This window comes from Schistocerca cancellata, chromosome 9 (genome assembly GCF_023864275.1).
Source record: "Schistocerca cancellata isolate TAMUIC-IGC-003103 chromosome 9, iqSchCanc2.1, whole genome shotgun sequence".
In the NCBI taxonomy this organism is placed as follows: domain Eukaryota; kingdom Metazoa; phylum Arthropoda; class Insecta; order Orthoptera; family Acrididae; genus Schistocerca; species Schistocerca cancellata.
Genome location: NC_064634.1, coordinates 241,527,819 through 241,544,125, shown reverse-complemented (window position 1 = coordinate 241,544,125; position 16,307 = coordinate 241,527,819). Strand labels below are relative to the sequence as shown.

Sequence of the window (16,307 nt, the reverse complement as noted above, 5' to 3'; positions counted from 1 at the left end):
AAGGTTCTCCTCACTGTTTTCTTCAATTGTAATGGGTTAGTGCCTTATGGCTGTACAGTCAATAAAGAAGTTATGCGCCACTTGCATGCAGCAGTCTGAAGAAAACAACCAGAACTGTCGCAAAACCTCTTGTGGAAATTGCAACACAATAATGCTCCCACTCACACTTTGTAGCATTTGCCTGCTTGATTTCCTCGTTTTTTTATCCTCAGTGTCAACGTACTGCAATGCTACACTGGCTGAAAAATGGGTTGTGGAAGTACAACACTGACTACTTTAAATAATGTAGCCGACATGTGCACATTTGTGCTTCACAGTACTTTACTTTCACTTTTCACCCCCCCCCCCCCCACACCCCCCCCCCCCCCACCACCCAAATAATACACACTTATATGGCCAGTGCACTATTGTTTAACTTTCAATAAGCCTCATAAATAGGTTGCAAGCAAACATCCACATACTGCTACAACAGTTTCCTGTTGAACATCTACCAGCAGTAAAAGCCTAACCACATAGTCCACATTCCTTGGAGAATAAAAACTATGTATGGAAACAAACACTGTCATTGTTTTAACACACAGCCTAATTGTGTTACACTTATTTCACAGTAGATGCATTGTTGGGGGGGGGGGGGGGGGGGGGGGGGGTATCTGTTGAGAGGCCAATCAAATATGTGGTTCATGAAGACGGGCAGCAGCCTTTTCAGTAGTTGCAGGGGCAACAGTCTGGATGATTGACTGATCTGGCCTTGTAACACTAACCAAAATGGCCTTGCTGTGCTGGTACTGCGAACAGCTGAAAGCAAGGGGAAACTACGGCCGTAATTTTTCCTGAGGGCATGCAGCTTTACTGTATGGTTAAATGATGAATGTATCCTCTTGGGTAAAATATTCCGGAGGTAAAATAGTCCCCCATTCGGATCTCCAGACGGGGACTACTCAAGAGGACATCCTTATCAGGAGAAAGAAAACTGGCATTCTACGGATTGGAGCGTGGACTGTCAGATCCCTTAATCGGGCAGGTAGGTTAGAAAATTTAAAAAGGGAAATGGATAGGTTAAAGTTAGATATAGTAGGAATTAGTGAAGTTTGGTGGCAGGAGGAAGACTTTTGGTCAGGTGAATACATGGTTATAAATACAAAATCAAATAGGGGTAAATAGGAGTGCGGGTAAGCTACTACAAACAGCATACTGAACGCATTATTGTGGCCAAGATAGACACGAAGCCCATGCCTACTACAGTAGTACAAGTTTATATTCCAACTAGCTCTGCAGATGACGAAGAAATTGAAGAAATGTATGATGAAATAAAAGAAGTTATTCAGATAGTGAAGGGAGACGAAAATTTAATAGTCATGGGTGACTGGAATTCGGTAGTAGGAAAAGGGAGAGAAGGAAACGTAGTAGGTGAATATGGATTGGGGCTAAGAAATGAAAGAGGAAGCCGCCTAGTAGAATTTTGCACAAAGCACAACATAATCATAGCTAACACTTGGTTCAAGAATCATGAAAGAAGGTTGTACACATGGAAGAGGCCTGGAGACACTGACAGGTTTCAGATAGATTATATAATGGTAAGACAGAAATTTAGGAACCAGGTTTTAAATTGTAAGACATTTCCAGGGGCAGATGTGGACTCTGACCACAATCTATTGGTTATGAACTGTAGATTAAAACTGAAGAAACTGCAAAAAGGTGGGAATTTTAGGAGATGGGACCTGAATAAACTGACTACACCAGAGGTTGTACAGAGTTTCAGGGAGAGCATAAGGGAACAATTGACAGGAATGGGGGAAAGAAATACAGTAAAAGAAGAATGGGTAGCTTTGAGGAATGAAGTAATGAAGGCAGCAGAGGATCAAATAGGTAAAAAGACAAGGTCTAGTAGAAATCCTTGGGTAACAGAAGAAATATTGAATTTAACTGATGAAAGGAGAAAATACAAAAATGCAGTAAATGAAGCAGGCAAAAAGGAATACAAACGTCTCAAAAATGAGATCAACAAGAAGCGCAAAATGGCTAAGCAGGGATGGCTAGAGAACAAATGTAAGGATGTAGAGGCATATCTCACTAGGGGTAAGATAGACAATGCCTACAGCAAAATTAAAGAGACCTTTGGAGAAAAGAGAACCACTTGTATGACTATCAAGAGCTCAGATGGAAACCCAGTTCTAAGCAAAGAAGGGAAAGCAGATAGGTGGAAGGAGTATATAGAGGGTCTATACAAGGGCGATGTACTTGAGGACAATATTATGGAAATGGAAGAGGATGTAGATGAAGATGAAATGGGAGATATGATACTGCGTGAAGAGTTTGACAGAGCACTGAAAGACGTAAGTCGATACAAGACCCGGGAGTAGACAACATTCCATTAGAACTACTGACAGCCTTTGGAGAGCCAGTCCTGGCAAAACTCTACCATCTGGTGAGCAAGATGTGTGACAGGCGAAATACCCTCAGACTTCAAGAAGAATATAATAATTCCAATCCCAAAGAAAGCAGGTATTTACAGATGTGAAAATTACTGAACTATCAGTTTAATAAGTCACAGCTGCAAAATACTAACGCGAATTCATTACAGACGAATGGAAAACTGGCAGAAGCCGACCTGGCAATACTGACCCTACGACTTATCTTAAAAGATAGATTAAGGAAAGGCAAACCTATGTTTCTAGCATTTGTAGACTTAGAGAAAGCTTTTGACAATGACAGGAATACTCATTCAAATTATGAAGGTGGCAGGGGTAAAATACAGGGAGCGAAAGGCCATTTACAATTTTTAAAGAAACCAGATGGCAGTTATAAGAGTCGAGAGACATGAAAGGGAAGCAGTGGTTGGGAAGGGAGTGAGACAGCATTGTAGCCTATCCCCAATGTTATTCAATCTGTATATTGAGCAAGCAGTAAAGGCAACACAAGGAAAGTTAGGAGTACATACTAAAATCCATGGAGAAGAAATAAAAACTTTGAGGTTCGCAGATGACATTGTAATTCTGCCAGAGACAGCAAAGGACTTGGAAGAGCAGCTGAACAGAACGGACAGTGTCTTGAAAGGAGGATATAAGATGAACATCAACAAAGCAAAACGAGGATAATGGAATGTAGTTGAAGTAAGTCGGGTGATGCTGAGGGAATTAGATTAGGAAATGAGACACTTAAAGTAGTAAAGGTGTTTTGCTATTTGGGGAGCAAAATAACTGATGATGGTCGAAGTAGAGAGGACATAAAATGTAGACTGGCAATGGCAAAGAAAGCGTTTCTGAAGAAGAGAAATTTGTTAACATTGAGTATAGATTTAAGTGTCAGGAAGTCATTTCTGAAAGTATTTGTATGGAGTGTAGCCATGTATGGAAGAGAAACGTGGACGATAAATAGTTTAGACAAGAAGAGAATAGAAGCTTTTGAAATGTGGTGCTACAGAAGAATGCTGAACATTAGATGGGTAGATCACATAACTAATGAGGAGGTATTGAGTAGAATTGGGGAGGAGTTTGTGGCACAACTTGACTACAAGAAGGGATTGGTTGGTAGGACATGTTCTGAGGCATCAAGGGATCATCAATTTAGTATTGGAGGGCAGCGTGGAGGGTAAAAATTGTAGAGGGAGACCAAGAGATGAATACACTAAGCAGATTCAGAAGGATGTGGGTTGCAGTAGGTACTGGAAGATAAAGCAGCTTGCACAGTATAGAGTAGCATGGAGAGCTGCACCAAACCAGTCTCAGGACTGAAGACGACGACAACAACAACAACAACAACAACAACAACAATTTGTTTATAAATCAACAATAGAATTTAAGTTAAGAAACAATTACTCATTTCACCTATAACAAAAACATTAACTAGTAATAGTAAAAATAAATTGGAAAATCAAGTACATACATAAAACTCAGTACAAAATTAGATCTGGTGTTATATTCTTTAAAACAGAGGGCTAACCTTTCTATTTTATGAAAATTCGAATTATACTCATGTATGTTAATAGTAATTAATTCAAAAATGAAAAAACGAATTTAAGGAGGCAAAACATGAGGGGAAGTAAAAATATCCCAGCTTGCTTCATCCCAAACTCAGCTGGAGATGGGTAATTTGATGGTGAGGCCATTGGGACGGAGGGGGGGGGGATTTCTATGTGCCTAGCAACAATGCAGGAACAGTATGTGGGACTGGTTCTGGCCAGGGATAAAGAAACTGTCCTGTATTGATGCAGGTGGAAGGAACAAGGATACAAGGTGGTGGAAAAAATGCAAACAGTTACATAAATAAATTATGTAATTTATGTCTGAAAAAATTGGCAGAAATACACCCAAATACATGGGGAAAATCACAAGAAGAATGAAATGGATGCAAAAGGAAGAAACAAGATGAAATCTGAGACAGTCAACGATAGCGAAAGGTGATAAGTCACTAAAATTGGCGTGAAGTCACAATGAGAACAAAGTCAGGGCTGCCTCTGAAACCAGTCATGTGATCTACAAGCCAAGCTGCTACCACTGTGCTGCATTCTATGTGCTGTCCTGCATGAACAGCCACCGACAAACTGTGGCTAAGAAACAACTGAACCACCCTGTTGCAGAGCACTCTGCCTAAAATGACATATTTCATTCCAATACTGCTTCACAGCCTGTGCCATATGGATCCTTCCCACCAACCCCAACTTTTCTTAACTGTATAGATGGGAACTTTCCCAGCATTATATCCTACATTCCCATGGTCCTGCTGGCCTCAACCTTTGTTAGTCATTGTCCTCACCCATCTGACCCCTTCCCTGTCCCCATTCCCATTCCAGCACTACACAGCCCTCATTCCACCATGGCACCCAGTCTTTTTACTTCTCCCCTTTCCTGCCCCCCCCCCCACCCCCCTCACCCCTGTCCGCAGTCTAACCTCCTGATCCCGACTGCACGGAGCTGCCCTACCTTCTCTCCACGTTGTCGCTGTGCGCTCCCCAGCAGCACTTACTGCCCCCACCCCTACCCACGTCCCTCTCCCTCCCCATCCCAGCCTCCTCCTTACCCCCCCCCCCCCCCCAGTCACAGCTCCCATCATGCACTGATGCTGCTGCTCGCAGAGTGGTTTGAGTTGACAGAGAGGAACAGAAGGTTCCAAATGATTGGAAAAGAGCACAGGTAGTCCCAGTCTTCAAGAAGGGTCGTCGAGCAGATGCGCAAAACTATAGACCTATCTCTCTGACGTCGATCTGTTGTAGAATTTTAGAACATGTCTTTTGCTCGAGTATCATGTCGTTTTTGGAAACTCAGAATCTACTATGTAGGAATCAACATGGATTCCGGAAACAGCGATCGTGTGAAACCCAACTCGCATTATTTGTTCATGAAACCCAGAAAATATTAGATACAGGCTCCCAGGTAGATGCCATTTTTCTTGACTTCCGGAAGGCGTTCGATACAGTTCCGCACTGTCGTCTGATAAACAAAGTAAGAGCCTACGGAATATCAGACCAGCTGTGTGGCTGGATTGAAGAGTTTTTAGCAAACAGAACACAGCATGTTGTTCTCAATGGAGAGACATCTACAGACGTTAAAGTAACCTCTGGCGTGCCACAGGGGAGTGTTATGGGACCATTGCTTTTCACAATATATATAAATGACCTAGTAGATAGTGTCGGAAGTTCCATGCGGCTTTTCGCGGATGATGCTGTAGTATACAGAGAAGTTGCAGCATTAGAAAATTGTAGCGAAATGCAGGAAGATCTGCAGCGGATAGGCACTTGGTGCAGGGAGTGGCAACTGACCCTTAACATAGACAAATGTAATGTATTGCGAATACATAGAAAGAAGGATCCTTTATTGTATGATTATATGATAGCGGAACAAACACTGGTAGCAGTTACTTCTGTAAAATATCTGGGAGTATGCGTGCGGAACGATTTGAAGTGGAATGATCATATAAAATTAATTGTTGGTAAGGCGGGTACCAGGTTGAGATTCATTGGGAGAGTCCTTAGAAAATGTAGTCCATCAACAAAGGAGGTGGCTTACAAAACACTCGTTCGACCTATACTTGAGTATTGCTCATCAGTGTGGGATCCGTACCAGATCGGGTTGACGGAGGAGATAGAGAAGATACAAAGAAGAGCGGCGCGTTTCGTCACAGGGTTATTTGGTAACCGTGATAGCGTTACGGAGATGTTTAACAAACTCAAGTGGCAGACTCTGCAAGAGAGGCGCTCTGCATCGCGGTGTAGCTTGCTCGCCAGGTTTCGAGAGGGTGCGTTTCTGGATGAGGTATCGAATATATTGCTTCCCCCTACTTATACCTCCCGAGGAGATCACGAATGTAAAATTAGAGAGATTAGAGCGCGCACAGAGGCTTTCAGACAGTCGTTCTTCCCGCGAACCATACGCGACTGGAACAGGAAAGGGAGATAATGACAGTGGCACGTAAAGTGCCCTCCGCCACACACCGTTGGGTGGCTTGCGGAGTATAAATGTAGATGTAGATGTAGATGTAGACTGCAATTGTGTGTGTGCGAGTTGCATTTGCGTTTGCATTTGCGTGTGCTTGTGTGTGTGAATTGCGTTTGCATTTGTGTGTGTGTGTGTGTGTGTGTGTGTGTGTGTGTGTGTGTGTGTGTATTTATTTTCAACGAAGGCCTTGCTGGCTGAAAGCTTATTTGTGACAGTCTTTTTGTTGTGCCTATCTGCAGCTCACCATGTCCACTATATGAGTAGAACTTTCCTTCCAAAACATCCTGGATTTTCCATTGTTTGTTTTATACCAAACCTAACTTGTTTTAATACATTGCACTGCATGTATCTCAGTTGTTCCCTACATTTCATAAGACTTTCTTCAAACTTAAGTTTTTGGTCTGGCAAATTAAGTTGTAGAAAGATTTCAGGGAAGGTTATAATAATAGTAGCGGTTACCTTCAGTTCATCTCAAGAATTGCTTTGTGTAGTGAGTGAAATGTAAACACCGTTAAACCAAGTGAGCTTTTCCTTGTTCATTATCTTTTCAAAGACTCCTACTTTTTCTCACTAGTGAAATCAAAATCACTACAGCCCACGTGAACTTTTAGTCTCTCCTCCCCCCCCTCCCCCCTCACACACACACACACACACACACACACACACACACACATACACAAATCTACATACTGTGAAACCCCTATTTTAGATATCTGTGCAGTCCAGACTTAAAAACTGCAAAACAGGAAAACGCAGAATCGAGGAAAGCATTAACACCCCAAAACATGCACAAAACATCTACATCTACATCTACATTTATACTCCGCAAGCCACCCAACGGTGTGTGGCGGAAGGCACTTTATGTGCCACTGTCATTACCTCCCTTTCCTGTTCCAGTCGCGTATGGTTCGCGGGAAGAACGACTGTCTGAAAGCCTCTGTGCGCGCTCTAATCTCTCTAATTTTACATTCGTGATCTCCTCGGGAGGTATAAGTAGGGGGAAGCAATATATTCGATACCTCATCCAGAAACGCACCCTCTCGAAACCTGGCGAGCAAGCTACACCGCGAAGCAGAGCGCCTCTCTTGCAGAGTCCGCCACTTGAGTTTGTTAAACATCTCCGTAACGCTATCACGGTTACCAAATAACCCTGTGACGAAACGCGCCGCTCTTCTTTGAATCTTCTCTATCTCCTCCGTCAACCCGATCTGGTACGGATCCCACACTGATGAGCAATACTCAAGTATAGGTCGAACGAGTGTTTTGTAAGCCACCTCCTTTGTTGATGGACTACATTTTCTAAGGACTCTCCCAATGAATCTCAACCTGGTACCCACCTTACCAACATATATAATTGGCATATATGATTAAAAATCATAATCCTCACCAACACATTGTATAAAACCTGTACTGGTGAAGGAAATTAAATGTACAATACAATGTTTACACAACAGTGAGAGGTCAAAAAGTCATAGATGTATAACAGCAAGTAAAAACTCTTAATAAAATTTAAATTGGTATCTGGGTACAAGGCAATTGAGCTATTTTCTGACATGCTATGACTACAAATTGTACTTCAAAACACATGATTTTGAGACATCTTTCCTTTGTAATCACCCAGAAAAAAGCAAAACTGATGAACATGGTGGAAACTGTGAAGTACAGTGAAAGGCATCAGAATCTAACATGTAGGGGTGTGTGTTTTCCTTCAGTAGCCTATGGCAGTTTAATTGGGCCGAAAGGCGCATATACACTAACCTTGAAAGATGTTTTTGAAATATATTTCCTGCTGCTTAATGTGGACACCATTTGGAAACATCTTTTGAAACACGGAAACATCTATCTGTACCAGTGTAGGTACAGATCAAAAGAAACAATGTTTCAGGCCAGCTACCACAACACTGCACAGCACAAGTGTATATGTGTATGTCGCATTGTGCCAACTGTTGTGTAGAGTTGTTATGTGTTTTGTTTTCTCTTGCTGTATTAAGTTTTTCTGAAAACAAAATGCTCTGCGGAAAACTGCTGCTACATTTGACAGAATACTGACTGTGTAGAAAAGAAAATAACATTGTATGAGGTAGCTTACTTCAAATGTGAAATAAATACTCAAGGCTCTAGAATGAATCTCCAGTTGATAAAAAAATTAGACTAACTGCCTGTTTGGTTGTAATTGCTTTCATGAAACTTTTTTAAAAAAAGATGATAGCCTATCTGCCAGAAATTCAAAATCGCTAAATAATGTCCAAGTGAAATTATGGAAACTTTAGCTGTCTTCCATATTCAGTTCCCTAATGTACCAAGTTTTTCACCCCAGTTTTTCTATAGTATGTTTTCGCTCGATAAAGACAATGACTGTATGCAAACCACTAAATCCGATTTTGTCGGCCATTACCAAATACTATAAAAACTCTCCATCAAAATAATACTCTATCATTGGTTTAAAACCAATTATGAAAGTCTTTGATAAATGCAACCTTATTCTGCAAAATCACAAAACACTGAGAGGTGCTTATGGCTTTTAGGTCACAAGTCATGATAAATCAATAAAAAAGAATGAATGTCATTGACATCTTTCATTTTGTTTGCATGAACCTTTGAGTATTAATAATGCAGCATCACATATTACAGTTTTCATGCCTCTAGGCATGACGTGATAGATAATATGAAAGCAATACAATAAATAGCACTGCAGACAACACGTATACCCTGAGAAATGTTTAATGCCACTGGGGACAGAAACGGAGACAAGAAACAAGTTTGAAACAGATGTAGGAAAAAAAATTTCCAACAAAAACATGTTTCCAGTGCCAGTGTGGATGTGGCTTCACACTACTTTTTGCAGTGATCACTTCACTAGTGCTCTTTTAACTAATAACTTTCGCAAGTGCTTGTGAATGACCTCTGTGTGAACCATCTGCATTTTGATTGTTCATTTCCTTCATGGTGTGTGATGTGTGCACAGTATACTGTTTCAAAGCAATGGTGCATTGAAACTATATCACAAGTACGTCATACTTATCATAGAATGTCAATTAATAAAGCACCAATGATGTACAGCTTCAAGAGATTTTATAACAACTAATGCACAACATAAAATTCAGATGAATAAGCAGTAGCATAAAGGATAGCATCACAGTTAGTTCAGTTCAAGGTTATAGGTTCACAAATCGAAGTGTGAGAATTTACTTGGATAACATCACAGTTAGTTCAGTTCAAGGTTACAGGTTCACAAATCGAAGTGTGAGAATTTACTTTTTCAACTTCATGCTGTAACTACATTCTAGAATATTGTTATAATTGTAATACAATGTGTTCTGCAATATTCAATGTTGTTAAACATTCCCGTCTGGTTACAGAACAAATGGTGAATTAAATATTTGCCTGTTTATTTTTGAATGTGTGGTGACTTCCGAGTTTGTGGTTGGGCAGAAACCTAAGAGGACAGACTACATTTCTGAGAGTGAAAAGAGTAGCGATAAAATTCATATTGTTTCTTGTTACAAATACTTTGCTGTTTATTTCTGAATATGTGGCAATTTCCAAGTGTGTGGTAAGGTAGAAACCTAAGAGGATACCTTAAATTTCTGCAAGTGAAATGATGAGCAATAACAATATGAAAAGGAAAGTTGCTACTCACCATATAGAGGAAACGTTGAGTTGTAGATGGACTGGGTGCCATAGTGGAATGATGGCTGTGTAGTACTGGAATGGGAACAGGAAAGGGATCAAATGGGTGAGGACAATAACTAAGGTTGAGACCAGCAGGGCCACGGGAATGTAGGACATATTATAGAGAAAGTTCCCACCTGCGCAGTTCAGAAAAGCTGGTGTTGGTGGTAAGGATTCATATGGTACAGGCTGTGAAGCAGTCACTGAAATGAAGGATGTCGTGTTGGACAGTCTGCTAAGTGACAGGTTGGTCCACTTGTTTCTTGGCCACAGTTTGTCGATGACCATTCATATGGACAGCCAGCTTGTTGGTTGCCCTGCCCACATGGAATGCAGCATAGTGGTAGCAGCTTAGCTTGTAGATCACATGATTGGTTTCACAGATAACCCTTCCTTTGATGGGATAGGTGATGTTCGTGACTGGACTGGAGTAGGTGGTGGTGGTGGTGGTGGTGGTGGTGGTGGTGGGAGGATGTATGGGACAGGTCTTGCATTTAGGTCTATTACAGGGATATGAGCTATGAGCTAAGGGACTGGGAACAGGGGTTGTGTAGGGATGGACGAGTATATTGTGTACATTTGGTGGACAATGAAATGCCACTGTGGGAAGGGTGGGAAGGATAGAGGGTAGGACATTTCTAATTTCAGGGCATGGCGAGAGGTAGTCAAAACCCTGGCGGAGAATGTAATTCATTTGCTGGATTTTGCATTGTTTGATGAGCAATAACATTCATGTTCTTCCTTGTCACAAATATTTTGCATTGTGTAGCCACAAACATATTCCCCTAAACAGTTCTTGCTACAACCGAGATTCTCCTGTCACTAACACATCCATAAACAACAACTTGGCACCACAGTGATCAAAAATTTGACAGCGGCGCTCCTGGTCACCCTCAGAGCACCAATACGTCATGAGTTCCTGCAAAAAGTAGTGTGAAACGTACTCGACCCACCATTATTGTGAGGTGAAGCTATACTTTGCATGTTGTCTTGGCAATGCCAATCATGGATTACATCAGCATTTCCTCTCTCATGCCTCCTTCTCTGCAACAGCCTAATATATTCCCTTAAGTCTGCCACCACCCACAGTGCAAACTCTCAGTCTTTTGTGCCACTTATAACTTGTTCAGTCACATCAAACATCAATAGGAAGAAAATGGGACGAAGTCAAGTGAGACGTCGAATAAGAACATAGAATCGAGTAATCCCTTCTAAGGAGAACTGGAAGAAGAGAGAATTTTTAGCATTGATCTTATGAGTTTTTCAAAGGGGCTCCCTCCCCCACTTCCCCCACTCTCTCTCTCTCTCTCACACACACACACACACACACACACACACACACACACACACACACACACAAATACACCAATCTATACAAATAGTCCACTTCTTGTTCCTTTTTCAGGTCTTTTAGTTATTTCCAAGCCTACAGATTTGTCTCATCAGTAATTTTATGCCACAAACACTGCATATACCCTAAAGCTACAGAGAATTCAGGAACTTTATTTGAATCACACTTTTCAGCTATTCTTGGTGAGGCGATGCTGAATTCTTAAACAGGAATACTCTACCACTGTTTTCCCTTCCACTGACTAATTTCATTTTTTAGTTCACTTTTAGCATGTTTTCCTGATATTAGGAAACCACCATCACTTGCCCAACTTCACCCACCATTTGCATTACTGATACAATAATCACAGTCTTTCTTGGTCAAGCAGCTTACCGGAATGCAGCCAACTGACATCTTTGACAGTGTTGATATTTCAACACGTAGATGACTAGTGCCACGGGAATGTTCTGCAACAGCAGATTTGCCCAACTGCTGGAACTGTACGAGACCCTTATGCTTAATACACTGGTCTTCTACGATACTAATGATCTGACCGATGTTATGACATGCCACAACAAAGGGATGCAGTAGACACTCGCATTATACAATCATCCTTCAAAGAGCGTAAAAGAATATTACCTTGGACAGTGGATGAAAAACACACTTTATACCGTGTTTTGGCAGGATACAACAATACTGTTGAAAATGTTACCTGTGTAACGCAGAAAGGCCGTAGCCTTAGGTGCACCTCATTATTTTCTTCATTCACTCAATTCACTGTTGATCAATAGTGCAATACTTGTCTGGTCTGTCTTTCGCGATAACCCTTCAGATGAAAGGAGACATGACGATGGGCTAACTCAGATGACAAACTTCCCACGTCTGAAGTAACGGTGGCCGTATGAACCAAAGTACAAAGTACAGCTTCACGCTGAGCCAGGTAGTGATAACTATTAGCCTGAAGATACCAATCAGTGTCAGCTGACTTCCTGCTGACCAGCTGACCAACACATAAGGGAAGGAAGGTCAGCCACCCTATTCAGATGGACTTACTGTACTGTCCCCAGTAGAAATATTAGAGAAACTTGAAAGTGATATTTGGAAGAAAAAAAAAAAAAGAAAAAAAAAAAAAAAAAAAAAATCACATTTAATATAGGATTACACGTGAACATTAACCGCTCAGGCGATATGTAATTTTCTCTCATGGACATCATCATCATCATCACATCATCATCATCATTATTATTATTATTATCGTATAAAATTCTGTGCATCATTTTCAAGTGCAAAGAACAAAAAAGATTCACTCTGACAATAATGGACCATGTAGATGGAAAAGGAACCATCTTTTGTCATCTTTTATCCATTATCACTCTCTCTTGTCTTCGATGCGAGTAGTCAGACATCTTAGCAAGTACTGTTGAATGTAAGAATTATTGTACTTGGAATCCGATAATATATTAGTTTCATGCTATTATTCACTTTTAATTGTAAGAGGTGAGCCCTATCTCATGTCCACTTCCTTTGAATATCAGTAATTCAAGATATTTTCAGCGCAACAATTGCAGCCTCCGTTGGAGCCACAGCCGCCACTAGGTGGCAATTTTAAATTAGGAAATTAGCGGAAGCAAATTATTCGCCCGCTTCAGTTATGATACACATTTTTTTTCCACAGCTGCCAGCCGCTGGAACATAAGACATAGCTTTAAGATTTTTATTTTCAGTTTAATAGCCAAGATCCGGAGCCACAACTCAGACTACAATGCATCACAAAAGAAAATGGAACGAAATTATTCTCTCGCACTTGTGTGGGCAAACACAAATAACAATCAGAGATCTCACGGTTGAGCTGAAACGTTTAGCTGAGGCAAGAGCCTAAAAAAGTTTATTTCATTTTTTCAACTTACATGTAATGTGTTACAAGATCAGTGTGTCTTACAATAATTAATGTGATTAATGATTTTGCTAAGGATTAGCTTTCACTGAACAAACCGTCTTACAAAAATCAATTTAATTCAAATCAAAGAAAAAATCAAAATTAAACTAATAACCAAATTAGCAACCAATTTTGAGAAAAGCCCACCACATAATAATGGCATTCATATAAAAAGAAAGAGAAAACTATTTTATGTTATCATAAATCACGCAAGATGATGATCTAACAAAAAATTTTTTTTATTCTCGCTTTTATTAGCCCAAACAAGAAAAGTATTGTCTAAATATTTTTAAAAAATTATGCTGGTTTCAACACGCCGGACTCTAGGGCATATTCTGCAAAATCTTCCGTAAACAGTTTGGCAATAATAGGTGACAAAGGGCTCATCCCACTCCTCTTGTTGGAATATCAGCTGCACTCTTGTTAAGTTGTTTGAACATTTATTTGCTGTGAGAAACTCAAGTTTCACTATCTTTCTTATAAACCCTTAAAGAAATATTAGTAATATCATCTGGAAGGTCACTACATTTACAAGGGATGTCTTAAAACCCAGTTCATGAGATTTGTAACTGCCTCTTCTTCATGAAAGTCATTTCACGACTATAGGATGAATTTCAAACAACCATATCTATTATACACGGTGTGTGAGAACAGTAATGAGACAGACCACTGCATATGATCTGGTAATGCTTTGTTGTTCTACCTGTGTAGCAGACCTGTGTGTTCAACTCTTCCAGCTCTGTAAAGCCACCACATGATTTTTGAGAGTTCCATCTGTGAAGTTCTGTTTTTGTTGTGTGTTAGAAAAATGGAACAACAGAATTTAGAATTACATTACACTGTCAAGCTTTATGTTAAACTTATGGAATCCAAGAGTGAGAGACAAATCTCTTATCAGGGAGCCCTCAACTTCAAAAACCAACGAAAACGTTGAATGTGTGCATGCTCTTCTGAGATAAGACTGATGTTTAACAACAAAGATCATAGGTGATCTGTTAAACACTTTTCACTGCACATCAAATTTTCACTGAACATTTGACACTGAACATTTGTGTCAAAATAGTGCCGAAAAATCTCAAAACTGAGCAGAAGGACAATCAAAGAAACGTGTGCACTGATCATCTTCAGAGGATTACCAATGGCCATGAATGGTTCAGTTGTGTGATCACTGGTGACGAATTCTGGATTTTTGAGTATGATCCTTAGACAAAGTGGGAGAGTGGGGAGTGGTATACTGAGGTATCTCCTCAACCAAACAAAGTTCAAATGAGCAAATCATAGACCAAAATAATGCTAATTTGCTTTTTTGATGGTGGAGGTATTGTGCATAAAGAATTAGTTTCTCCAGAACAAGGTCCACAACTGGTGATCTAGTGGCTAGCATTGCTGCCTCTGGATCACGGGGTCCCAGGTTCGATTCCCAGCGGAGTTGGGGATTTTCTCTGCCCAGGGATTGGATGTTTGTGTTGTCCTCATCATCATCATCGTCATCATCATCATCATCATCATCATCATCATCATCATCATCATCATTCATGAGAGTGGCTAGATTGGATTGTGTAAAAATTGGACTGTGAAAAATTGGGACTTTGTATGGCCACTGATGACCGTGCAGTTGAGCACCCCACAAACCGATCATAATCATCATCATCTCCAGAACAAATTTCGACCAATGTTTTACAAAGATTTTCTTGAAAGGCTCAGGAAAAGGGTGAATCGAGTCAGACTGGACATTTCAGGCCACTTCCATCATGGAATTTTTGATCTCTAAAAGATATTCCTGCTGTTTCAGAATCCCCTGTTCCCTTAATCTGAGTTCTTGTGACACTCTTCTTTTCCAAAAATTGTAAAATGTCTTAAAAGAACATCAGTTTGGGACTCTGGAGACATTCAGAAGAACGTGGCTGACACTTTAAAGTCCATACCAAATGAAGCTTTTCAGTGCTGCTATCAAGACTGGTAACAATGATTCTACTGGTTTATAGTTGCCAAAAGAAACTACTTTGAAGGGGACAATATTGTTTTTTGAAAAAAATAAAATAAAAACTCGGGTTGATAAAAAATCACTCTCATTACTTTTCTCACACACTTCATAGAGAGATGGTCCAAAGTGAAAATTCTCAAAGTTTCCTCAGAGACCGTGATACCCAGAAAAAATAGACTGATTTACTATAATACTCAAGACTTGAAATATCATACTACAGAATGACATTTAGAGGCACATTTCTTAAAGCACACACTCATAGGTGATTCTTCAGCTTTCTTCATGGACACGTGAAACTATTTTGTCAAACAGCTCACAGTTAAGACCACTTGCTCACAGATGGAAATTTTAAAGAGAGAAACTGTAATGACTCATATTGCATAAATTAATAGTACATTAAAAAATATCTAACAGAGCAACAATTAGTTCAGCAATCAGTACATTTACTAAGCAATACAAAAACTGAAGATACACAATGAACAATATTTAAAAACCAATTAACTTGCTATTCTGACTAGACGAACAAAGTATGGGAATTTACCAGCTGTCATTTAATCTGTTAACACCAGGTAGATAAATTTATTCCTTTTTCTTTATTTGCATGTAATTTCAATTCAGAATATTAATTTCTGTAGATGGTGTCTTAAATATCAACAATAGTATGAAAAGGATAGATTGCTACTCACCATAGAGATGACAAGTTGAGTTGCAGACAGGCACAATAAAAAGACTGTTACACATTGAGCTTTCGGCCAAAGCTTTCTTTAGAAAAGAAACACACACACACACACACACACACACACACACACAATCAGGCACACCTCACGCACAAGACTGCTACCTCCGGCCACTGCACACACAATGCCATTCTGGCTGCAGTGGTAGCTTTCATATATTCGTGTGTGTGTGTGTGTGTGTGTGTGTGTGTGTGTGTGTGTGTGTGTGTGTGCTTTT

General features: G+C 40.2%; 1 protein-coding gene across 1 annotated transcript in view; it reads right to left on the bottom strand.

Moving 5' to 3' along the window:
• Window positions 1-16,307, bottom strand: part of LOC126100907 (G protein pathway suppressor 2) — a 126,982-nt gene that overhangs the window by 56,503 nt on the left and 54,172 nt on the right. The window lies entirely within an intron of this gene.